Source organism: Triturus cristatus, chromosome 8 (genome assembly GCF_964204655.1).
Source record: "Triturus cristatus chromosome 8, aTriCri1.1, whole genome shotgun sequence".
Lineage (NCBI taxonomy): Eukaryota > Metazoa > Chordata > Amphibia > Caudata > Salamandridae > Triturus > Triturus cristatus.
This window is the reverse complement of record NC_140591.1, coordinates 160,792,199-160,818,770: the sequence shown is the minus strand read 5'-3', so window position 1 is coordinate 160,818,770 and position 26,572 is coordinate 160,792,199. Positions and strand designations below refer to the sequence as shown.

The 26,572-nt window shown below is 44.1% G+C and overlaps 1 protein-coding gene across 1 annotated transcript in view; it reads right to left on the bottom strand.

Annotated features, from left to right (window-relative positions):
* The window catches only part of TMPRSS2 (transmembrane serine protease 2), a 418,330-nt gene that overhangs the window by 368,127 nt on the left and 23,631 nt on the right, over positions 1-26,572 (bottom strand). The window contains exon 2 of the mRNA XM_085621226.1: positions 3,422-3,550. The gene's annotated coding sequence lies outside the window, so the exon portion shown is untranslated. The remainder of the gene's footprint in view (positions 1-3,421; positions 3,551-26,572) is intronic.

Here is a 26,572-nt window from a genome sequence, read left to right as displayed (position 1 = left end):
TCCAAGATGGAACTCACCGAGATCACCCCGGCCACCCCCACAGGCTGGCATGAAATGCAAAGTCTGTTGATTATACGACTCTTCGTTTGGGAAATCTGCCTTGAAAGGTTCGGCTGCTCACTGCCTCTGATGGACGAAGGGGACACAGGAGCAAAGACTCGTTGCCTCTGGAACCCTGAATCACAAAATGCATCTTCCTCGTGAAGCAATCACTCACTGCTGCGTCAGCAAACCTCTGCCCCCCCCCCCCCCCTTCCGCACCTCTAAGGGCCCAACCAGACCTTTCCTTCAAGCCACTGCTACAGGCGCATCTGTTCCTTCTTCGCCAACGTTGGACAGCGAAGCCCTCGGTCTACTTTCTGTTTCTTCCACCCCTCCCTGTTCTTTCCTTGACTGCTAAATGTTCAGGATACTTTTTCCTGCAAAGCTCGAAGCGTGGAAATACCTCTAAATAACACCCGTGCTACAGAAGAAAGTGAAATGCATGCGTCTGCAGTTACCCTGGAAGTCCCGGTTCACACACGCGTCTCCACCTCTGTCTGAGTCGATTCGAGATTGGCCGGACCCAGCATCTGACTCACCACGCCCAACTCCCTCCGCTGCGACTGGCTCTGGGGAGCACCGGGGCTAAGCAACAGCGCTACATAAACAACACTCAGCGCTACATAAACAACACTCACTGGAGGGGCAGGAGGATGGGACCCAGGCCAAGAGCGGGGCTCCGGGAGCTAATGTGTCCTTCTTTTACCACTGGCAATCTGAACGAATGTCACCTCCACCACTGCTTACATAGAGGCCTTCTCTGCCTTAATAATGTAAATGATGGACGAGCAAGGGGTGGTGTGTACAGAGGAGTGTGTGCTGGTCCAGGCGTCAGGGTAAACAATGCCGCATTGTCCACACCTGCTCACAGACGCTTCGCTGATGTGTGCACAGGTGGAGAGCAGCTTTACCACACCTCTCAGCAAACCCTGGAGAGTACAGCACAGAAAGCGCACAGCAAAGAAAGCGCACAGCACAGAAAATGCACAGCAAAGAAAGCACACAGCAAAGAAAGCGCACAGCAAAGAAAGCATGCATCTACTCTTAAGGGACATTGGGTCCGAATCACGAAGGTATTAAGGAGCATGTTAAAAAGTACTAGGCGAGTACTCTTATGTACCCTGACATAATTGTTTTAATCGGCCCCAACAATTCTAAACGCCTATTAGCGAAGGTGCACAGAGGGCACAGTCCTTTCCATTAGTACACATTGTATATGAGTATTGCCTGAATATTTTAATTTCATTTCCTTTTTTAGATGCTATGCAGCCGACTCACAAAGGCAAAAGTACTCGTTTACATACTCTTGCATGCCTTTGTGAGCAGCCCAAAGATATTAATTTTCAGATACAGAATAGCATATACTCTTTAGGGAATCACAAGCAAAACATCACATAGAAATTAAAAGATACCTACAACAAAGTAAATGCAATTAAGCACAAATAAATTCCCAAGTATACAGTAATCCGCCCCACTTTAACACTTTATTACTTTAGTTCTCAACGGCTGGTGCGAGAGTGTATTTATGCCCCTGTTGTCCCTTACCAAAGCACTCAACAGCTGGTGTGGAGTGTACTCATGCACATGTTGTCCCTTACCAAAGTACTCAACAGCTGGTGTGGAGTGTATTCATGCACATGTTGTCCCTTACCAAAGCACTCAACAGCTGGTGTGGAGTGTACTCATGCACATGTTGTCCCTTACCAAAGTACTCAACAGCTGGTGTGGAGTGTATTCATGCACATGTTGTCCCTTACCAAAGCACTCAACAGCTGGTGTGGAGTGTACTCATGCACATGTTGTCCCTTACCAAAGTACTCAACAGCTGGTGTGGAGTGTACTCATGCACATGTTGTCCCTTACCAAAGCACTCAACAGCTGGTGTGGAGTGTATTCATGCACATGTTGTCCCTTACCAAAGTACTCAACAGCTGGTGTGGAGTGTACTCATGCACATGTTGTCCCTTACCAAAGTACTCAACAGCTGGTGTGGAGTGTACTCATGCACATGTTGTCCCTTACCAAAGTACTCAACAGCTGGTGTGGAGTGTATTCATGCACATGTTGTCCCTTACCAAAGTACTCAACAGCTGGTGTGGAGTGTATTCATGCACATGTTGTCCCTTACCAAAGTACTCAACAGCTGGGGTGGAGTGTATTCATGCACATGTTGTCCCTTACCAAAGTACTCAACAGCTGGTGTGGGAGTTTATTCATGCTGTCCCTTACTGAAGTACTCAGCAGCTGGCGTGGGAGTGTATTCATGCACATGTTGTCCCTTACCGAAGTACTCAACAGCTGGTGCGAGGAGAGTGTATTTATGCCCATGTTGTCCCTTACCAAAGCCCTTACCAAAGCACTCAATAGCTGGTGTGGAGTGTATTCATGCACATGTTGTCCCTTACCAAAGTACTCAACAGTTGGTGTGGAGTGTATTCATTCACATGTTGTCCCTTACCAAAGTACTCAACAGCTGGTGTGGAGTGTATTCATGCACATGTTGTCCCTTACCAAAGTACTCAACAGTTGGTGTGGAGTGTATTCATGCACATGTTGTCCCTTACCAAAGTACTCAACAGCTGGTGTGGAAGTGTATTTATGCCCATGTTGTGTCTTACCAGAGAACTCTACAGCTTGTGCGGGAGTTTATTCATGCTGTCCCTTACCGAAGTACTCAGCAGCTGGTGTGGGAGTTTATTCATGCTGTCCCTTACTGAACTACTCAACAGCTGGTGTGGGAGTGTACTCATGCACATGTTGTCCCTTACCGAAATAGTCAACAGCTGGTATTCAGAGTATTCATGCCCCTGTTGTGTCTTCAGTGGCAGCTCCTCCGATAAGGCGGAGGAGCGGTGTCCCACTGCGCAACAAGGAATTGTTATTGTCATTTTATTTTTCCCATTGCATGCAGTCAGTGGACTGTGTGCAGTGTGGGGCAGGGTGGGGCTGGCCAGAGCATGGGAGGAGTGGTTAGCACTCCCAAAGTGTGCTTGGGCCGACCAAACAGTTTATGCGCACTCTGCATGTTCCTACCAGGCTGCATTACACAGCCTGGTGAGCAACATGCACAGGCTCCGTGTTTAAGTCTGAGCGCTGATCCATGGTGCTCAGACCAATCACACTGCTGCATTGCAGAGTTGTGATTGGCTCAGGGGAGCCTGTGTGCCGGATGCTTCCCGCAGCTGGCCGGACTGCAGAGGAAGAAGGAAGAGGATGCAGGGGAGGCAGCGTCCGGCTGGCAGTTCTAATTTAAGTGTTTTTAAAAAATATACTTAACCCCCCACCACCCTATCTGGTAGCAACTGCCAGCTATCGCGTGTCCAACCAAAGTACTCAACAGCTGCTGTAAGAGTGTATTCATGCCCATATTGTGCCTTACCAATAGATGATTTGATATTTCGCCTGATCTTTGCACGCATCAGGATCAACCGGCGAGCAGGAGCAGTGTCATGATATTGGATCCCGATCCTAATGTTTCAGAAGCATTGGGTCCGAAGTGTAGTGATACCTAGAATCAACACAAAAACAGGGAGTGGGTCAAATCTCACGAACCTTCCCAAATTCAAGCAGCAGATGTGTAAAGTCACATTAAGTGGGGTCCGAAGTCCAATAAAGAACTCTCGTCATCTTCCTGTGACCATTATGTGCTTCCTTTACCACCAGGATGGAATTATTAAGCAAATGATTTATGTTCTCTATAAATATATATTATTTCATACTAAAGTTTATTTTATTCCACACAGTCAAGTAAGGTTTAGGAGATTACTCTACTGTTCTCTAGGAAACCCCATCACAACACGTTAAGCTCCTTTCCCCTTGCGCCCTCATGGCCTGTAGTCTAAGGTTGTTTAGATGGCATTTCATTCCTCTCCCTTTGTAGATGGCAATTCCTCAAGATCTATCGTATTGTAACTCAAGATTCCATTCCAAGCTTATTGAACGGTCACTGAAGGTTGATGGAGATGCAGTTTATGTTGAAGCGGGATACAACTTCTGTTTGAGGCTATCAGTGGCGCCAGCCTATTGTCCAAATGGTTTTTTTTGTGCTTCGACACTGCGGTTTTCTGGTTTCTTCTACCTATACCGTCTTGCCCCTTTACCGTTCAGGGTGTTCCTCAAAAGGTTTTTTTTTGGGCGATGGTCTTCTGCATCTATATCACTCTCTTGCAGGCATCAACTCTTCCTTTGGACTCTACTGTTATTTCTAATTTCTACTTTGATCATACACAGTTGTTTCTTTCCCCTCTTGCAACAATTTCTAACTACCTTTTGCCTTTCAATCCTGAATGATCTTCCAAGACTTGTACACAGATTCTACCAATGCAGAAATACTATAATTTATTATATCTCACTCAAATATTCTTGACTCGCCCTCCCTACCAATCACTTTTCACTTATTTCTCTTTTTTCACATTCCAGGTCTCTCATTAGACCCCAATTGCTTTTCTCTCACCCTTCAATTCCTTGGGTCTTTAGGATTAGTATATGGTTTCCACATAACATTTCGAAAATATTTTCCATTCGTCCTTTCTAGTCTACCAAAACCCTCATATTTATTCTTTGCTAAACTGCCTAGAATAGAATTCCTCCATCCTTTTCACATCCTTGTCCCTCTCTGATAGATCGGTCTATTCCCTTTAACTTCATTTATCTGCTCATCCCTCCTCACCTTTTAATAAACCTGACTACTTGCTCTGTTTCCAGTACTGAGTACAATTCCATCTGCCTGGTATAGACCTTCAGAATGGAGGACTCCCCTCCCCGACTATCGGATTAGAAATATTAAGATCCCCAAATCACATCTGCAGCATTAAACAGCTCGGGGGGCCTTGATCTGCAGCAACATCGCGTGGACCTCTGCTTCTAGCATCAGTCTGCAGAAAGCACACTGGAGGAAATGTGCCAGTGCAAGGATCAGCAATGATAGACATGGGAGGTTGCACAAACTGTGGTTATCCTGGAATCAGAACTGCACCATATCACCATTTGGTGTAAGAGAGAGTAGGCAGCTGACCCAGGAAAATCTGTCCTGTTCCCCCTGGAATCCTAGTCTGGTGACAGAAAAACAAAAACTTCCACCATAAAAGCCCTTCAATAAAACCCTCAAGGTGAGAGAAGTGGTTTTGGTGTCACAGCTAATGAAAGAGACCAGGCTTGTAGTTCCCTTCTATGAAAACAGAAACCCAGAAAGAAGGAAGTCTAAGACCCCCCCCCCCCCCGCCCCCCCACACACTGCAGTAACTTGACAGAAAGCAGACTTTCACAACAGTCAATGCTGTGACCACCAGTTTTGGGCCAGGGTACAGCACCAAACTACACTGTATTGTCTATAAAGAATTCTATAGAATATTGTCCAAGCCATCTAGTACTTCAAAATATTTAGACACCATTGACTACAAGTTACGAATCAACAGTTTACGTTTGCAATTCACCGAAAAATTACAAATCTCAGCAAGCAAAGAATGATAGAGAAGAAGTACTAATTTGTATTTGATTCACAATAGCATGTAAGGGATCATACATTCATGAACCCCAAATAATGCCTAAATGAATCACAGGCATGTGATGGGCATTATAAACTAGAATAAACGCTGACTCTCCATACCCCAAAGAGTGAATAATGTGCATGAGCAAGAGGACAGTGCATGAGGTTTGAGCCTTCACCTATTCCAAGAATGCACTATAAATTCTGTGACGACCAGGAGAGAAGCTTCCCTCAGCATGGCAGCCAAGATGCACTGCATGTCTTCCAATGTACCCATTATGCTTGGATCATTATCTTGTAGGTCTCCTGGCATAACCTCATTCTCCCTAAACCTGAGTGTGCAATGTACGCCCACAGCAGAGAGCTTCATGTATACGCTTAGGGAAAACTTACTTTGTTTATTTTCCATTTTCATGTGGCGTCTTCCCTTCCACATGACTCACTGTAAACAGAGGGTTTCCAATGAGCTTTGCACCCCTCAGGAGGTTCATTGAAGTCTAAATTAAAAAAACCAGCAAGAAGTTTTTGAAAAAAGCATTTAAGATGTAGCTGAATGTCCATAAACCTGCGACTATGGGAGTTTATGTGATTTGCATAGACTACTCCTCTCACGAGAACACAACCTAGGTGTGACTTACAAGAACGGATACATCGGCATACATGGGAGAAGCTTTACCATGCAACATTAGTTCATGGAAATATGTAATGACCCTGTGTTTGTGAATCAGGATAGGATTTTGCAAACAAAGCGATCCATTTTTCTTGCTTGTAGGTTTACCTGCTGCAGGCAAAAGCTTTTGGGAATGTGCCAAAGTATGATGCCTACATATTAACCCCTTCGATGCTGCGCAGATTCCGCCGCTGTGCTGGCGGAATCTTGCGCGGGCGGGTTCATGACGGAATGGTTCCGTCATGAGCACAGCTCAACCGTGGGTCATGACGGAACCATTCCGTCATGAGCATGGAAGGGGTTAAGGTACATTGCTGAAGAATTAGCATGATATTGCGATTCTCCATTTCTACACATAGGACGGCCTTTTAAATTATCCAAACTGAGGTGTCATGAGGGCGAAAGAATAATAGGCTGGAATGCTACCTGAAGTGATTTCCAGTGGTTAGACCATTGCAAGCCTTCCTCCATAACCTTTTGTGCCTTTCGGATGCCAAACTTGACCACAAGACGAAGGCAAAAACTTGAATTTCTCAGGACCATGAGATATATATTTTATAAGTACTGTTGAGATTCTTGGATCGAAAATAAGAGTTTGTGGAGCAGATTTAATTTATTTTCGGCAAATATACATTATTTAACACAGTCATGTTAAGCTCAACTACTAGATAGTAGAAACACCTAGACATATTCCCCCATGTTTGTGGTTTCAATTAATTTTAAACACAGTGCTTGGTCATAAGTAGCTCACAGCTTGTTTCTCATGCAGCCATCTTTAAATGCCCCCCAGGTTGGCGGCAATGAATATGCACATTGTGCCTTTTGAAAGATCTTAAAACTAACACTGGTGTCTCAACGCACACAAACATATTTCAGTGCGCCTGGAATCTAACATAGCACACAGAAATGCCAATTTCTGGGGCGTGGCTTCGACGCCGCAGCGACATGGCGGCTTTTCAGTGAGCTCCGTGTGAACGCGGAGCTTTCGTGTCAATTCTTCACCCTCGGACACCACCTCTTCCTGCTCGGAAGACTTCTCCAGGCGCATGATGGGTCGGTGAGTCGGCTGACTACAAACGGCATCTCCTAATCTATTCTTCGCCCCAGGAGCCGCGGCGGTGAATTTTCCTTCACATAACGCGAGCGTCTGCCATTTTGAATCGCGGCGCTCGCGTTCCGATTTTTCCAGCGTTTTTCCCTTCAATTGTTTGCTGCCCGGTGCCTGGTGTCTTTGAACTCCATATTTATACATTTCTATGATGGGGTCGGTGCAGTGAGCTGTTTTTGCCACCATTCCATTTGTTCTTCAAAGTTGATGCTGTCATTTACCTCTGGGCTATGAGTGACCGCCATTTTGTCTGCCTCTTTTGCGGTGCTAGTTTTCTTTTTTCTTTTTTCATCTTCTAACTACGCCCTCACCCAAAAATTGAATATGGAAGTGTGACTCTTTGCTTACAATGTTCCCACAAGAGGTTTGAAGCTCCTCAAAGCTGCGGTATCCTTACCTAATTTCTTGCTGATTATGTGAGGCATTTTTCTTTTTGACATCGCTGTCCCAGTTCCAGTCATGGTGAGATCTTGCTGATCTGTGCTCCAGTATCCATTCGGTCTGGCTGCTCCAGGATTATTATTTATTGCATAACAGTCCTTTAGGGCATATTCCGGCTTCTGCTGAACTCCCTACTTCCTGCGTTTCAGTGGCGCTAGCTTTTGTTGCTCGTGGATTACTGTATCACGGTCTCCTTACTGCTCCAGGATGTCAAACGAGCCCAATGTCCCTAGAGCTTCGAGCTCAGGTACCAAACCGAAGAGGCACAAAAATGACCCTCCTTCACCAATTTTATCTTCGCAGAATCCTGTCCTCGACTCCATCTTAGATGAGGTTCGTGGCCTCCAGCCATTCATGTCCGCTACCAATGACAGACTTAAACAAATTGAGGAAAGATGGATCGTTATGGAGAGTAAGGTACTGGATATCGAGCAGAGGGTTAGTGACTTGCAGGATATATCTACAAAGATCCCTTTTCTTGAACAGGAAGTCCTTAAACTAAAGCTCCACACGGAGGATCTTGAAAATCGTAACCGCAGAAACAACCTTCGCCTTTTTGGCTTGCCGGACAATGTTGAAGGGGCTGACCTAGTATCATTCCTAAAGAAATTCCTTCCAGAGCTTCTTGATCTTCCATCCCCATCAAATCCTCTCAACATACAAAGAGCACACCGTTTGGGTCGACTTATACCTTCTGCTAATAGACCGCGTGGAATCATAATGCTCTTCCTGGAGTTCACCGATCTTATGCAAGTCTTGAAAGCTGTCAGGCTCAAGCGCCGCCTCACCTGGTCAGGCCATAATATTTTTATATCTCAACACATTTCCAACGCTACTAATGCCAGACGTAAAGAATTTCTTGCTCTTCGACCTCAGTTGCGTCAGCTCAACATTCAATACGGAATTCTTCATCCCTGCCTGTGCAAGATTACACATGAAGGTCGCACACGCTCCTTCGAGGATCCAGGAAAACTCAAACTTTTTCTTCAAAATTTTTCTGCACATGGCATGGACACTGACACTTGATTTCCTTCTTCCCTATTGTCGGAATGTTTTTCTTCATTGTTATATTGATACGCTCATCTGTTTTGCTTCTTTGTTATATTGATATGCATGTCTTCCTTTCTTGCTTTTTTGTTCTTTTTCTACTTGTGAGGTTCGGCTTCATTTCATTGTCTTTTTCAACTGTTTTCCTGGTGGTCCGTGTCCTCCGGTTTCACTTTGCTCCCCGTTCTTAGATCTTCACTCTTTTTACAGATCTGGATGTTTTTCCTTGATCTGTCTACTTTCCTCCACCTACTTCTCCCATTGTATTCTTTTCTCTCTCTAATCTATTTCTACTCTCCTCTTCCTCTTCGTTTCCCCTCATTTCTAGTCTTAGTACCTAGGTCTGGCTTATTTCATATGACTTGTATTCATGTTTTACTGAATGTAACATGTCTTTCCTTTCTTCTTCTTGTCAATCCTGCAGTTTTATGGTCCTATGTTTGTACGTTCCCTTGGTCCTGGAAATATGGTTAACGTCGTGTCGTGGAATGATCGTGGTCTGGGTCATCCCGTCAAGCGTCAAAAGGTATTGTCTCATCTTGCTAAACTTAACGCCCAGATTGCTTTTTTACAGGAAACCCACTGCAATGATAAAGAATCACTTAAACTTAAACGTCAATGGGTCAACCAGATTGTTTTCTCTCCGACTAATGACAGACATGGAGGTGTTGCTATTTTATTTCATAAATCCATTAATGCTCAAATCCTGTCATCTGAGTGTGATCCGAATGGTCGCTGGATATTGGCTGAGGTTATCATTAATAAAAGACAACTGTTTTTTTTCAATATTTATGGACCTGTTAAACCAGATATTGACTTTTGGAATTCTGTCAAATTGAAATTATTATCAATTCCTAATGATAGTATTGTGATTGGTGGTGATTTTAATAATTGGTTGGACCCGTTCACTGACAGGCAATCCAAATGCAAATTCAAACCTGACAAGTCCCACAAATCCTTTCAAACAGCCATTTCTTCTCGCCCGCTATTTGATTCTTGGAAAACTTGTAACCCTGATACCTCAGAATTTACTTTTTTTTCTCCTGTACATCATACTAGATCTCGTATTGATTATATTCTTGTTTCCAAATCACTGCTACCTTGTCTCCAGTCATCTGAGATTGGATCTATTTTTATTTCCGACCACGCTCCTGTCTCCACCCATATTGATTTATCTCTCACCACTTGCAAACCAGGTCGATGGCGTTTCAATAACTTCCTTTTATCAGATCGTACTTTTATTGCAGAAGCGACCTCTTTTATTAAGGAATTTTTTCTTTTAATAATTCTTTAGATACCTCCCTTCACAACAATTGGGATGCTTTTAAAGCATCTTTCAGAGCTTTTACTATTGCCTATTCCTCGAAAAAGAAAAAGTTGCTGCATGCTAAATATAAAGAAACTTTAGTCCATATAAAAGCGTTAGAACACAAGTACTACTCTTCCACATCTTCATCATCTCTACAAGAGTTAATCAAAGCTAAATCCACCCTGAATAAGATTGCCACAACGGAGGCCTGTAATATCCTCCTCAAGGTTAAGTCTAAATATCATGGAGGCCAAAATAGGGCCGGGAAAATGCTAGCAAACTATTTAAGAATTAAATCAGAACGAAAAGCTATTGGCCCAATCCATTCAGAATTTGATGACTCTCTCCTCTCTTCTGACTCAGATATTATTGATACATTTCAATCATATTATAAACTCCTATACACAGAATCCACCAATCCCTCTGAAGATGATTTTGCTACGTTTTTCAGGGATATCCCTAAGCCTCAAATTCCCCACGATAAATTTCAACCCCTTGAAGATGAAGTGTCTTTGCAAGAATTAACTGAGGCACTTAAATCTATGAAGAAAGCAAAAGCTCCCGGACCGGATGGTTTTTCTATTGAACTACTTTCTGCTTTCTCCTCAATTTTTGCACCCAAATTATTAGAACTTTTTAATTCATTTATTTCTAATTCCCAAGCCTGTGGTTCTTTTTTGGAAGCTCTTATCATTGTGATCCCCAAACCAGATAAAGATCCCTCCTACTGTAAAAATTTTCGTCCTATTTCATTAATTAATTATGATTGTAAAATCTTTGCAAAAATTTTGGCTTCCCGCTTAGAGAAAATTATTCCTCATCTCATTAATCCTAACCAAGTTGGTTTTGTTAAAGGTCGTTTGGCGTCTGACAATGCCAGAATGTTTTCCAATATCCTTGCTCTCAGTACAAAATATCCCTCCCCGTTAGCGGCTCTATCCCTGGACGCTGAAAAAGCCTTCGATCGTGTTAACTGGGATTTTCTGCTTCACACCTTAAGATGGTTTGGCTTCGGCCCAAAGTTTATTTCTTATGTTAAGTTGTTATACACCAATCCCAAAGCCTGTGTTTTTGTCAATGGTCTCTTTTCCCCTTATTTTTCCCTTCAAAGAGGTACACGCCAGGGCTGGCCCCTCTCCCCATTACTTTTCCTATTATGTCTAGAACCATTCCTAGAAAGTATCAGAAATAATGTGCTTATTACTGGCTTTCATCTTAAATCTCAACATATTAAACTGTCCGCATATGCTGATGATGTACTTATTTATATGTCTAACCCTGTATCCTCCCTGCCCCCTTTTTTGAATGAAATTGCATCGTTTGCTGGGGTTTCGGGTTACAAGTTGAACTTTTCTAAAACTGAGGTTTTACCTTTAAACCCTTCATGCTATAGATATATGTTTGCATCGTCTAATTTCACTTGGTGTCCCCAAAAAATAAAATACCTTGGTACATGGTTTACCCCCACCATTCGTGATACACTCGCTCAAAATTTCTCTGCTTTAAAACTTAAAATTACTAATTTGCTGAATCTCTGGTCTCCATTATTCCTCTCTTGGTGGGGTAGACTTGATACAATTAAAATGATGATTGTTCCTCAAATTTTGTTCCTATTGTCAATGGTACCCTTCAAAATTCCTAAATATTATTTTTCCCAGATTAACTCGCTATGCTCAAAGTTTTTATGGAATAACAAACATGCACGTATTGCTCTGGCTAAATTGATTCGTCCTAAAAATGAAGGTGGTGTAAGGTTTCCTGATTTTAATTTGTATCACAATGCCTTCTTGATTCGTCAATTTTTTGCATTGTCTAGGGACTATCAAGATTTACCTAAACCCTCTTGGGTTACTGTTGAACGGACCTTACTGAATGATTTTTCAATGCGAGATGTTGTTTGCATGTCTAACTGTACTTTTATTTCCAAATATCCCATTTTGAAACATTCCCATATGTTGTTGCACACTCTTTTCTTTAAGAACATGAATAACTATGAATCCTTTCTAGCTTCATCTCTGTGGTTTAACAAGTACATTACATTTCGCCATAAGTCATTCTATTACAAACAATGGAAAGAGAAGGGCCTTCTTTTTGTACATCAACTAATTGTCAACAATGTAATTCTCTCCTTCCATCAGTTACAAATTACTTTCAATCTCCCTGATTCCTGTATTCTGCAATATAATACACTAGCCCCAATTCTGCAGGAGTGTTTACAGAAATTCTCCTCTTCTCCAACTCCCTCTTCCTCTCCTTCTGATTCTTTATTTTGCCACACTTTTGCTGATGCTACCCCTAGTGCCTCCTATATCTATAAATTTCTGTCTACTCCTATCTGCACACGGGCTAAATCTAAGGTGGAACTAGAGTGGGAGCTTGACCTTTCCTTGACTTTATCTGTGTCACATTGGGATAAGTTTTGGCAGAAATTATTCAAAACTTCCAAAGCTGCAAACCTCACACAATCCCTCTTCTTTATTTTTAATAGAGTCATCATCACTCCGCTTTTGTTACATAAAATCAATCACTCTACCTCATCATCTTGCTGGTCTTGCTCTACAGCTGAGGGCTCTTTATTACATTTATTATTTTACTGTCCTAAAGTTTGTGCCTTTTGGAAGGAGATATGGTCAAAATGTACTCAGATCTTTTCTTATAATGTACAATTTAATATTCAAAATGTATTTTTAGGCACTGTTTCACCAGATTTTGTTTTAGATACTCCTGCTTCTCCATTATTAGATTGGTTTCTTGCTGTGGCTTTTAAGGTTATTCTCACCTGCTGGAAAGACAATTCTAAATTATCCTTTCTGCATTGGTGGAATTATATTTGTGACCAACATACAATTGCATCTATACCTCAATTCTCCATTCACCTACAGATTAAGTCTGACCTACTATGGTTACCCTTCACATCATTCTTATCATCACCGCCGTAGTCCTTATCCTTTCTCATTATCTTATTCTTTTCTCTTTTCTCTCTGTCCTCTCTCTTTTCTGTACCTCTTTTCTCTCTCCTCCCATCCTCTCCTTCTCTCTCTCCCCTCTTTCTCCTTTTTTCTTTTTTCTTTTATAAAAAATCTCCACTCTGCTATTTAAATAATATATTTGCACTGTTACATTTATTTTTTTAGGAGTTTTATACTTCTTATGGTATACTATGCCTTGACCTTTATTGCTTGTTCTTAACAAATTGTTAATTTGTACTGCTTTATACTGATTTAATCTTGTTTCCTCTGTCGGTTGTATTAACTTGTTGTTTAGACAACTTATATACTCGCTTACATGTTTTTCACATTACTTACTCCTACTAGCTTACTTTGTATCGCTTATCTTGTGCGCTTTTGTCTTTAATAAAAATTATTTAACTGAAAAAAAAAAAGAAATGCCAATTTCTAAAAGTGGCATTTCTACAATAGTGATAATAAATCTGCGCACACCATTGCGCAGCATTTATTATTATTATTCCAACTATACCAAACTTGCCCCCGCTGCTCCTGTCATATCAGGAATTACCTCTGAAACACTGATCAAGGAATCCCAATGCATTCCAATGGTAGGGCAGCCTAACAGCAGTGAAAAACCAAAATGGCAGTTTGTCACTGCCAGGACATGCCTCACACTTAAGGTGCATGTCCTACCTTTTACCTACAATACACACTGCCCAAAGGGCTAGCTATGGCCTACCTTAGGGGTGACTGACATGTAGTAAAAGGGGGGTCACAGGCATGGCACACACTTTAGGTGCCATGTCACAGTGGCAGTAGCACTGCGCGCACAGGCCCTGCAATGGCAGAGGCCTGGGATAGGTTTGAAAGGCTACTTTGGTGGGTGGCGCAATCAGCACTGCAAGCCCACCAGTAGCATTTAATTTACCAGCCCCAGGTATATGAGATACCACTTTACAAGGGACTGACAAGTAAATTAAATATGCCAAACAGGTGTAGACCAATCTTTCCATATGTACCACAGAGAGCACACGCACTTTACACTGGACAGCAGTGCTAAAGTGCCCAGAGTCCTAGAACCACCAGCACCATGTCAGAAAAAATGCTAGGAGAAAAGCAAAAAGTTCAAGGATGACCCTGCAAAAAGGGCCAAGTCCAAAACTCCCCCCAATTGTTTTTTCTGTGCACAATACAGACTAATCCTAAAAAAAGTTTTTTCAAACCATGGAGTTTACGGATTCTAATGTAGAAAGAAAGGTTCTGCTTTGATTCTATCGTGCAATTTGCACAGGCATTTACACTGGGAAAAAAAAGGTTTGAAGCCAATAGAGGATTGAGAATTTACGCCTTATCGCATCCCTAAGTGTGTCTTGTTAGTAACATCCTTTGGGCATTGAATGATTGATTCTAGATCCTTTCCGAGTAATGCTGCAGTCGTCGGTAAAGTTAGTTACCGATACACGCTGCTTTGATCACTTCACCTGAGTGCTAAATTCCTTCCACTGGCTGACCTTGGATGGTCATGTCGGCGTAAAACATTTTGCATGTGAGAGAAAGGCTATCCAATGCGTTTACCTATGCATCAGGGAAGGCTCCTCTGGAACGACCATCCCTAGATCAAAATAAACCAGGGGAAGATAAGCAGTGAGTCGGAAAGCATGGTAGAGTGTCCCCTAACATGGATGCTCCCCACATGCAGCATATGAGAAAGCAAGAGGGCAGAGCTTTCTCTGAAAGAAGCCAAAAACGATGAGCTCAGTCCTGTAGGACTTTCAAGGAGAGAACAGGTTGATATGGAACATCTAATCAGAGACCATAATAATAAGTCAGATGTGATTAGGACAGGTTACACTCGCACCAAAGAAGATGGAAATATCTGCCTTACTTTCATGAGATGGATTTAACCCAGATCTTTTGACTGGGGGAGAATGTTTGCATTGTCAGCATTCCGTCCATCATTTGTTTGCTGTAACACTTTTTGCCCTAAGTGGGATGGGTATGCCCAGACGTGGGCCCCTTGCTCACTGTGCCACTGGATTTAAGCTAGCCTGGCTGAAGAAGGGTGACAAACCATGAAACTGGTCCCAGGATGCTTGTTTCCGGTCCAGGGAGGACCTGTCCTGAAAGTTTGGTCTGGACTGTTGCCATGGGGCACAGGGTCAAGACTGATTTGCATATGGCTGGGTCCAAACTGGGGTGGCGTAGTGAGAAAAAGAACAATGGATTTAACCCAGATCTTTTGACTGGGGGAGAATGTTTGCACTGTCAGCATTCCGTCCATCATTTGTTTGCTGTATTACTTTCATGAGAGGAAGGCAGAAGACAGATGCCACTGAGGGCACAGTCAAAGTTCTGGAGGCTACAACTAAAGAAATTACAAAAGTTCAAGTTAGGTTTCGGCACTTTCAATAGTGCACAGCAACAAAAAAGGCTAAAGATTGGCACTAGATATATACTGTTCTCCACTAGAGGGGAATTAACATAGCCTGCGGAAGATGGCCAAAGTATTCCCTGAGATAACAGTCCACTCTTCCTAGCAGGCCCGCATCACCGATAGGACTCAAAAGGCTTCAGCCCCTCCCCCACGGTGTGTGTGTCAGCCCGTGCTGAGACAGTCAGCGGGACACACACAGTTTGTGAGCTGCTGTGGGCTGGCTGGTCTGGTGTCCGTCTTCTTGCAGCCGCACCGAGTACTTCACAGGTCTTTAAAAGACCATTTACTTGTTAACGAGGCTTTGTTGTTTTTTACCCCGTCTTAGAGCCCCTGCATCTCCACTCTGCCTATTGCTGGAAGAATAAGCCCCCCTGAAATTTTTATTAGCACCCTCCCTCCCCCCCGAAAGTTGGCTCTAGTTGCGCCTCTGCTTCCTAGTGTAACTTTACAACGTGCTCAGGCTCCCGCCAAACGACTTCCAGAAACACTGGAAAAAGGGGGATCAATTCTTGCAACTGTCCAGGACCCAGAGTGAAGATGCTCCTTGTCTATGGTTCTACACTCCTGTTAGCCAGCACAGCAGGACTGATGTGCCTTAGTAGTCACTGGGATTCAGGCCACTGTCCAAAGTCTGGTGACTGAGTTCTGTTATGTAGGTGGCGAGCTTTGCCCATTCCCAGGGTGGAAGAGGGATAAATGTTTACACATTGTAAACAGGACAAGGACTGAACTCGCAATAGTTCACGGGGTAGCAAAGGTTTTAACTGTAAAATACATGCCTTCATGACGCTTGTTGCAACAGTACAACATTCCGAAGCGAGATATTCCTGAAAGTGTCAGACTGAAAACTTCACCGGTGTACATTGAGTCAACTATATTTACTGGGTTCCAGAGCACTTTGTGAAGGTCTAAAGAATACAGAAAATATTATACAGTCATATAGAAGATAAATATTATATATTTATACATACACACACACACACACATGCTGTATGGAATTCATAAAGACTTCCAATAATGGTGAATAGTATTCAAAATGTAATGAAAGAGAAACTGGTCAGAATTTGAAGTGGGACGGAATGAAAGTGGGAATGAACTTTCTTTTGAGGTCTGGCATTAGCCAATGCCTTTTGCTTCTCAAATATATCTTTACCAAATACATATACATGTAGACAGGGACTTTCAGTCAACCACGAGTATCCATTAGTCTCTTGTTGTGTCAGTCACAGTTTTCTTCTGCCCACCACAGCATACGTCACATGGCAACGGGTCAGCCCACTTCAGACATTGGTTCCCTTTTCTGTGACAAGTGGCATTCTTCCCAAGCACAATATCACCATCTGTACACAAATAGTCCTCTTCTTTGCCAGGAACTGGTGGGACAATCTATTCATTGTGTAAAAATAGTTCTTTACTTTTTCTTATTTTTGTTTTGCTAGTGCCTGGCAGCTTCCCAGACATCATTACCAGGCGCTTGCTGCTGTTTACAGTACAACATATCCTTTGGGGGCAATGCAAGCTCACCTTTAAATGGGAATTCAAAGATAACCACCTGAGAATGCGTTCACACGTACAAAGCGATACCAAAGGGGATGATGGACGGAACGTTTGAGCAAATCTAACACTCACCCCCAGTCAACTGATCTGGGTTTAATCCATCATCATTCTTTAGCTCACTCCACCACCCCAGTTCAGACATGGCCATATGCAAATCAGTCTGACCTTGTGCCTCATGGGAACAGTCCAGCCCGAACTGCCAAGCCATGTCTTCCCTGGACCGGAAACAAGCATCCTGGGACCGGTTTCGGGTTCATAAGTGGTGGAGTGAGCTAAAGAATGATGATGGATTAAACCCAGATCAGTTGACTGGGGGTGAGTGTTTGATTTGCTCAAATGCTCCGTCCATCATCCCCTTTGGTATCGCTTTGTTCACCCTAAATTGGCAGGGTATGCCCAGACGTGGGTCCCTTGCTCACTTTGCCACTGGATTCAAGATAGCCTGGCGGATGAGGGTTATGAACCTGAACCCGAAACCGGTCCCAGGATGCTTGTTTCCGGTCCAGGGAAAACATGGCTTGGCAGTTCAGGCTGGACTGTTCCCATGAGGCATACGGCCAGACTGATTTGCATATGGCCATGTCTGAAATGGGGTGATGGAGTGAGCTAAAAAATGATGATGGATTAAACCCAGACCAGTTGACTGGGGGTGAGTGTTTGATTCGCTCAAATGCTCCGTCCATCATCCCCTTTGGTATCGCTTCACACGTACAAACAGCTATCTCTGATTTCTATTTTTGTTAGCGAAGCCTTTATATAATTCAAAGAAGGCCTTCATTGAGCATCCTTACAATTCCACAAGGCCAGGTGTCCATATTTTAATGTTTTTAATTAAAAACAATAGCATCCAGTGTGACTGCATGTGTGTGGAGGCACATATGGCCAACTTACTCCTTTTTCTTTTTAGTCCTTTAATAAAAACATCCAAACATAGCCAACTGCAAATGTATTTGCCATGCATGCATGGGTGGTCATCTTACAAATCTTACAATGGTTTTTAACAAAGTATAACAACATCTGTTAAAATATGGTCAATACTGCAAATTCACGGGTGGCCAGCTCGGATCTTTTTTAAATTATTTACCAAAAGCCATGGAAGTCCAACAATGCAACACCTTTATCCACCATTTCAAAGTCAGCAGAAAGGCTTGACGAGATGGTCCTGAACTAAGATCCTAAGTCAAGAATTGCCAACACACTATCCTGGTTGTGATATATCCATTTTATTAACGCAATGAATCACCCCAGAAGGTGTATCTCGGTGCTCGGCCTCCTCATCTGTTGCATCTGCTCATTAAAGTAGCCAGGTTTTTATCAATCTCTTAAATTGAGTGAAGTCTACACAGCTACCAACAGGAAGTTGGTTCCATGCCCTCAGAGCAGTATAAGAAAAAGCTCTGCCCCAGATCTTGAGGGAGGTACCCGCTCGCGGATCTTTACTTTACTTTGCATTATTTCAATGCATAAAAGTACAGTCCTGAACTAAAATATGTTATTCCAATAAAATCCCTCTAAAAACATACATCATTTTAAAAGAAGTACATTTTACATTCATATGTTTAAAATGACAACCAAAGTAACACCGTGTTTCTGTCTTCATACTCTGATTTCTGTATTGACAACGTGGTGCCTACTGTGTATGTGTGAACAAATAAACAAATGCTCAAGGGTCAATAAAGAATATTCAGCGTGCCCGCGTGCGACGTGTGATGTTAAAAGCGCAAAGTACAAAACTATAAAACCGCGAACATTTCAACACTTACCGATCTGCTGCCATCAGTCTCGCTGCTGTGCCAGCAGTGTTAGTCGCGTAACGTGGACACGGTGGTGCCGCATGGGTAATCCTTGGTTCCTTATTTCGATTCACCGTTGTTGACTAGATGCATCTTACGTTAATTGGTTAAGTCAGCATGATGCTTATTAACTGAGCACGTTTTTTGGAAACCACTGGCTTTTATTTGGCACGAGTTCGATTATTTTAAAGACCTCACCATCATGTTAAATTCATAGCTGGGACTGTGTGACATATGGAGAGAGAGAGGATGGGGGTCAGGAAGGGCTTTACATATAATAATAAAAAATACAGAAACCAATCGAGAATTGATTTTTTTCTTAGTCGATCAAGGGCTTAGTTATTATTTGGAAAAAAGTCACACACGTGGGGGCCCATTTTTCACCCCATTCGGCAATTTCTTTGGTTCTATCAGTAAAATAGAGTCGGAGGAATGTTTGGACTTAAATATGGATAGTGCCCCAGCGGGCGTAGTATAGGATGCATACAGGGCTTTTTTGATGGGAAGAATAGTCTACAAATACTGAGAAGGAAAGAGTTTATCGCGGAAGTAAGGGGCATATTTACAAGGGCTTTATCTCTGCTTTTTGGCTTTTAAAGCCAAAAAAGTAGAGATAAAACGAATCGCCCTATTACCAAGAGGGTGCTAACATGCATTAGCGCATGTTAGCACCCTTTTATCCAACACCTCCCTTTGCAACCTTGTAAAGATCGCTGATGTTCACATCACGATATTTACAAGGCTGCCCCAGCATTTAAGCACACGTTAGTTTTTGGAGAAAACCGCTGTTTTCTCCAAAAGCTAACGTCTGCTAAAAAGCAGACTTAACTATCCCTAACATTGGGGTGGATTATGTTTTTATCCGCTCCAGGGAGGACCTGGTTTGGCAGTTTGGGCTGGGCTGTGCCCACAAGTAACAGGGTCTAGACTGATTTGCATATGGATGGGTCCAAACTGGGGTGGTGTGGTGAGCATAAGAATGATGGATTAAACCCAGATCCTTGTGACTGGGGGTGAAAGTTTGCATTGTCCAGCATTCCGTCCATCAATTGTTTCTTTTGCATATGTCGACGTAAGTGAGAAGGGTATGCCCAGACGTGGGTCCCATGCTCACTATACCACTGGCTTCAAGCTAGCCTGGCTGAGGAAGGGTGATGCCCTGAAACCGGTCCCAGGATGCTTGTTTCCAGTCCAGGGAGGACCTGGCTTGGCAGTTCGGGCTGGACTGTTCCCACAAGGGACAGGATCAAGACTGATTTGCATATGGCTGGGTCCAAACTGGGGTGGTGTGTTGATTAAAAGAATGATGGATTCAACCAGGGTCCTTGTGACTGGGGGTGAATGTTTGCACTGTCCAGCATTCCGTCCATCAATTGTTTTTTTTTGCATATGTCACCCTAAGTGGGAAGGGTATGCCCAGACGTGGGTCCCGTGCTCACTACACCACTGGATTCAAGCTAGCCTAACTGATGAAGGGTGAGGCCCTGAAACCGGTCCCAGGACGCTTGTTTCCGGTCCAGGGAGGACCTGGCTTGGCAGTTCGGGCTGGACTGTTCCCACAAGGAACAGGGTCAAGACTGATTTGCATATGGCTGGGTCCAAACTGGGGTGGTGTGGTGAGCAAAATAATGATGGATTAAACCCAGATCCTCGTGACTGGGGGTGAATGTTTGCATTGTCCAGCATTCCGTCCATCAATTGTTTCTTTTGCAGACAATGGTAGGGACGGTTGTGGGGTTATTTGACGGCACGGACAACGGGAGGGGGGAGAAGGCACGAACAATGGGAGGGAGGGGGGAAAGTAAAGAAGGCACCAAAGCATGTTGTGCCTGCAATAGGACAGCCGCCATTGTCAATAAAGTAAGTAGTGCTCACCCACTAGATAAAGCATGCCATGTTAGGAGCGAAGTAAAAGGACCAGTCCTTAAGGAAGGCAACAAATGGAGACAGGGCGGTACCGAGGCGGGACTAACAAGCCTCATAATGAATCGGAAACCAGCGTTTACCAAGGACATTGACACCAGCCAATTACAAATGTGGGCAGAGAATGGGCGAGTCTTCCACAGGACTTCCACACATACCCTACTACAGCATGCCCAGCAGAGCGAGCAGCGCATGCGCTGCAACGTTAGGCTCAACCTAAAAATACAATAAGGACAGGGAAGTCAGGTAAGGCAGCAGGACTGGATGGGCTGTCTTTAGAATTATATAAAATATTGGAGGAAGTCCTTTGGCACATTAGACAAAGTTGTTTGCTGAATTCTTTTAGAAGGCAGCAGAATGGCCAGCATCTTGGGATGAGCCAGGGTCACGATAATTCCAAAACGAGGGAAGGCTTTGAATTTATGTGACTCTTTTAGACCCATCTCTTTATTAAATTGCTATTATAAGCTCTTTGCAAAAATCCTGAGACTCACCGAGGTGGTAGGGGGTCTACTACATACAGACCTGAAGGGGTTTGTAAGAGACAGAGGGATCCAGGAACTGACTTTTAACCTAATAGGGGCAGCCGACATAGCTGCAACCTATAAACTCCCCTTAGCAGTTATTACACGGGACGCTACTAAAGCCTTTGATCGGGTAAATTGGGCTGACCTGCAGGTGATTCTAAAAATTTACAATATTGGAGGAAACTTTTGCAGGACCATGGCCATGATATATAGAAAACCTCAGGCCAGAGATTTGATAAATGGTAATCTTTCCATGCCCTTTAGTATTTCAAGAGGGACAATACAGGGATGCCCTTTATCCCCTCTCCTTTTTAATAAATACATTGAAACTTTGGCAGTTAAGATTAGGAAACAGAGTCGTACACTCCCTTTTAGATATAAGGAGTGGGAGAAATGGGTGGCTTTATGTGCAGATGATTTGTTGGTATTTACATCAGATTTAGAGACAACGGTCCCTCTATTAAATGACTTAACTTTTAAATTTGGCAGAATTCCTAGGTATTCAATAGATAGGGCAAAAACAGAGGTTATGGCTTGGAACTTGGAGTCAAACTCAAACATCTGCAAAAAGGAGATGAGATACCTAGGTATAAAGTTCACTCAGCACATCAAGGACCCATCAAGGACCTCCTTGAAATCAATTTCCTCAATGTAATGAAAGAAGCCAGAAATGTGATGCTAAGCAGGTCCCATCTTCCATTGACAATTATAGGAAAAGTTAATTTGGTGAAAATTAGAATTCTTCCATAGTTTACTTTCCTTTTCCAGACGATTCCATATTTATTTAAGGTGGAGTGGTTGAAGAAATTATAGGCTAAATTAATAGTTTTATATGGAACTCAAAAGGACCCCGAATTGCCTGGAAAAAACCACGCAGAAGGAAATAAAAGGGGGGCTTATGTCTGCCAGATTTAACCTACTATGCCTGGGCCTTTCTTCTAAGGAACAGGAAGATATTACTAACTCAAACAGACAATTCAGACAGTGGTAAAATGTTTAGGTGCATGTTGTTAGATATTAAAGGAGGAAAGCAATGATTTATGTACAAGTTTAAATAACCCCAAATACTTTTTAAAAAGGGCGCCTTAAAACTTTACAGAGTATGGTGGAACTTTGGTCTAAGATTAGAAAGAAGGTAAGACCTACGTATTACAGCAGGTGAGCACCAATATGGAGCACCCCAGGATCGCCTGAATGAACGAAGAATACTCTGGATAGCTCGCTAAGGGAGGCAGGAATGCAGAGATGGGGGATGTGGCGGAAGAAGGAGATTTGGTATCCTGGGATAAAATGGTTGAGGTGTCTAATAATAAAATCTCTAGGTTTAAATACTTCCAAATGCAAGGTTGATTTCAGTCATCTGAGGAGGAGATAGGCTCGTCAATTTAGTTTAATAGATTTTCATAAATTTTCCAACTCCACACTTAGAAACTTTTCACAGAAAAACAGTCAGTGTTACCCTATGGAGAAAAATAGTGTTATTGGTTCCAAGGTAAGTATTAAGTTTGTGGGAGTTGGTATTCTGGGGGTAGGCTCAGGGGTCCCCCAGGGTCAAGGACGCACTCTTGTTATACCCTCAGCTGCACTAGTGCAGCCGGGTGCAGGGTGCTGAGGCCCAATGTTGTCCAATAGGGGATAGGGGGCCTACGGTTGGTGGCTGCTTGCGAGCAGGCCACAAGGTTGTGGGAGCAAAGCTCCTAGACGTAAGTTCAGGGCAAATGGGGGTTCAAGACAGCAACAAAGGTGCACCCTGAGCGGCACTAGGGTGGCCGGGTGCAGAGTGCTGTTTTGGCGTCAGGTGCCCTGCTACTTTCGAAGGGGTTTCTACGGTTTGCAAACACACTGAGGGCACGGGGACGAAGGTCTTCTGGGTGTGACCACCACTTGAAGACGTAAGTTGGGATGTCGGGGGTTGGCTAGACACCGTCGGTTTGGCCACCCAAGGCCGTAGGGCGTCGGGTGCAAGGGTGTCTTTTAGGGTCGGATCTTCTTACCAGCTCCTGGTGGCGGTTGGCAGGACCTTCCGGATTTAGGCTCAAGGCGTCAGCTAGAGGCTTGAGGCAGGTCAGGGATCCAGGGATCACTGGATCTCGGGTCTGGATCACTGGGGAGACCTCCTGGTGGTGTTGGGCACCTCGAACTCGGGCCGTGGGCGTCGGGTGCAGAGTGGTGCAGACTCGTGGATTTTGCCGGAGCTGGAGTCCAATGGCTCCCTTCCTTGGGGTGGGTACACCCCCTATTCTGCCACCCTCCAGAGGGAGGGGGGCAAAAGCCCCACTCTGGTTGGTTAGGGTCACCCATCTGCAAGATGGCGGGGACTGAGAGTTGTGCTTGTGCTTGTGGGGTTGGCAAAGGTGGGCACACCTCTCTTCCTCACTTGGGTTTCCTGCCGATTCTCCCGCCCAAAGTGGGGGTGAGAACCGGTGGGGGCCAGTTCCTGAAAGAAGCAACAGGCCTGGGGAAGCTCACAAAGGCGGCAGGCCTTTGAAGATTCCCCTCCGCGGACCATTCCCATCCTGGGGGAGGAGGTTTAGCACCTCGTCCCAGGATGTGCATTGTTTCAGGCCTCCGAGAGCAGCAGGCTCTTTACCCAGGGGTCCAGAAACATGACTGGTGGTGGCAGCTGAAAGCAGCCACTCAGCCTGGACACTAGTGGTAGGTCGTTTTTAGGGGGCATCTCTAAGATGCCCTCTGTGTGCATTTTTCATCAGTGTGGGTTTAATGTGCTGAGAAGTTTGATACCAAACGTCTTCGTTTTCAGTACAGCCATTATGGAACTGTGGCGTTTGTAATGACAAACTCCCAGCACCATATACTCTTCATGGCAGCACTGCACTTACAATGTCTAAGAATGGCCTTAGACACTGTAGGGGTACAGGGGTCATGCACCTGTACCCTCAACACTGGTATAATGCACCCAGCTAGATGGGTGACTGATCTATGCCAGGGCAGTGGGTTGTAGGCGTGGCCATGTCAAATCTTCACTTTGTTCTACACCAAAACACGCAGCCTGCAAAGGCAGTGTGTGAGTGTTAAGGTACATAACCTCTAATGGTTGCACAATAGGTGTTGCAGCCCTTAGAGGCCTTCCCTGGTCACGGTGCCCTGGGCACCTAGGGTACCATTTACTAGGGGCTGATCTGTGGCCAGAGAGTGACAATTGGGTTTTGTCTTCCATGCAGTTTTAGGGAAAGAACATAGGCCCTGGGTACCTGATCGGCAGGAGCCCAGGGGACACTCAGTCAAAGCACATCAGCAGTTCAGCAAAAAGTGAGAGCAACCATGCAGAAAGAGGGCACTTTCTCACCGGGGGATGCCCCCACATAGAGAACATCATTCGATATCTGGGCCAATGTTGCCTCCAACCCATTAATATACAGGGAGAACAAGAAATGGGCACCCCTCTCCCAATAGTAAAAGCTCTTGTGCATTCCCTTGCCTTCCCTAGCAGACACTTGCTGGAACTCGTGTATATAGCTGCTGAATAAACCCAATAATTAGGGGATCCACTCCCATTTTCTCCAAAATTACCCATAACTTGTTATGTACCACGCAGTCAAAGGCAGCTGTCAAATACCTGACAGCCATACAAAGTTGCCGCTCTTTGGCTATGGTATATTTTGATCATTGTTAGATTTAGGCACTGGTCAATTGTGCCCTTCCTTTTTCTAAAACTATACTGGCGCTCTGCCAAGATTCTTTTTTCCCTTGCCCACTCCTATAACATGTTAAAAAGCACTCTGCCCATTAATTTAGCTGGGCTGTCAATTAAGGTGATGGGTCTATAGTTTTTTGGTTCTGCCCTATCTCCCTTTTTAGGTCTTGCCTAGGCAGCGCACATGCGCTGTCTCTCCGAGACATCTAGTAATCTATATGGGTGGTGAAACTCCACCTATTGCAGGGTAATTTCTCGCTGCTTGCCATTTGTGGACTTTGGCATTTTTTTTGTTAGAGGGCTTCTTATTGGATCTCGATCCCACAAGTAACTTCCGTTTCTACCGGAAGCAGCACCGCCTAACTACAGTCTTGTTACGCTTACACAGAGTAATTGTTATTTTATAAAATAGTGTGCATTAACATGCGCGCGCTACCTAACATTATACGCATGCGCCGCTGTGGCTCTTGACAACACTTCACTCCAGCTCAGATGTTCGCTTTTAAAATGACGTCCTTCAGGCAGTTCTTTACATCACATGCTCAGTATAATCGCTATTGTACGGACCTACATTACGCAGAAGGAACCCTTTGCTATTCATTAAAGCTATAGATATGTTTAAAGTGTCTCAGCGGCTTTATATTAGTACCGCACGCCTCCTTTCCGACAATCTCTGCTGTTCACCAGCTACCATGAGAAGGGCGCTATTCAGATTAGACTACGAACGCCAAATATTGACATGAAGAGCAGCACTTACTGTGATGGCCTGCAGCCGCTCCCGCAGCAGGTTGGCCTCCTCCATCACGGGGCTCGGCAGCAGGGCCAGTATGCACAGGCGCCTCGTCTTAATAATTAGTATTACCAGGAGCCGGCAAGCGCATAATTTTTACATGTACGCTGCACTTACATGTTAGCACGGCGCCCTTTCATATTTGTAACATGGGCGCCATCGCATTCCGCAAGTATTTTTTATATGTAGAGCCGAGGGTGCATTTACAAAGGCGGCCGTCTTTTATGCTGCTGCGGAGATCTGTATTTACCATGGAGCCTTGGGGGAGGGGCTGGGAGGGCATTGGGCAGCATACCCAGCAGTCGCCTATCCGATTGTCACTTCGCTTGAACTCGTATTGTTACATTATTTAATAAAAACCCTGTTATCTAAGCACTAAGCGCCAATTCGATTTGAGGCGTTTCCCGCATGTATGAATATTATTTCAAACACTAGGATTTCATTTCAGAAAAGGAGCGCAGACAAGTGAAAGCCGCGCCTGGCCGTCCTTCCAAAATAGACTTTAAGAAGTGCCCCTGAGAGGAGATCAACCGGGCTCCGACACTCCCTGGCTCCCCTCACACTACATTGACTGAATAACAGCCTTCGTCCATCACAGCCACTGGGCCGGAGCTCCCTCCAGCCCACTCAGGGGTGGCAGGCACGGTCTCCCGTCAGACTAGGAAGAAGGCTGCACAGCACAATCACAAAAAGACATTTGCCTTTTTAGGTCGAGCAATGCAATAGGTCTTGCATTTACTTGAGTTTGAGCTATTGGCATTGTAAATGACAATGCCTTTTATTCATGTTTTGGTTTTTAAAACCGATAAATAAAAGGCATTGTCATTTACAATGCCAATAGCT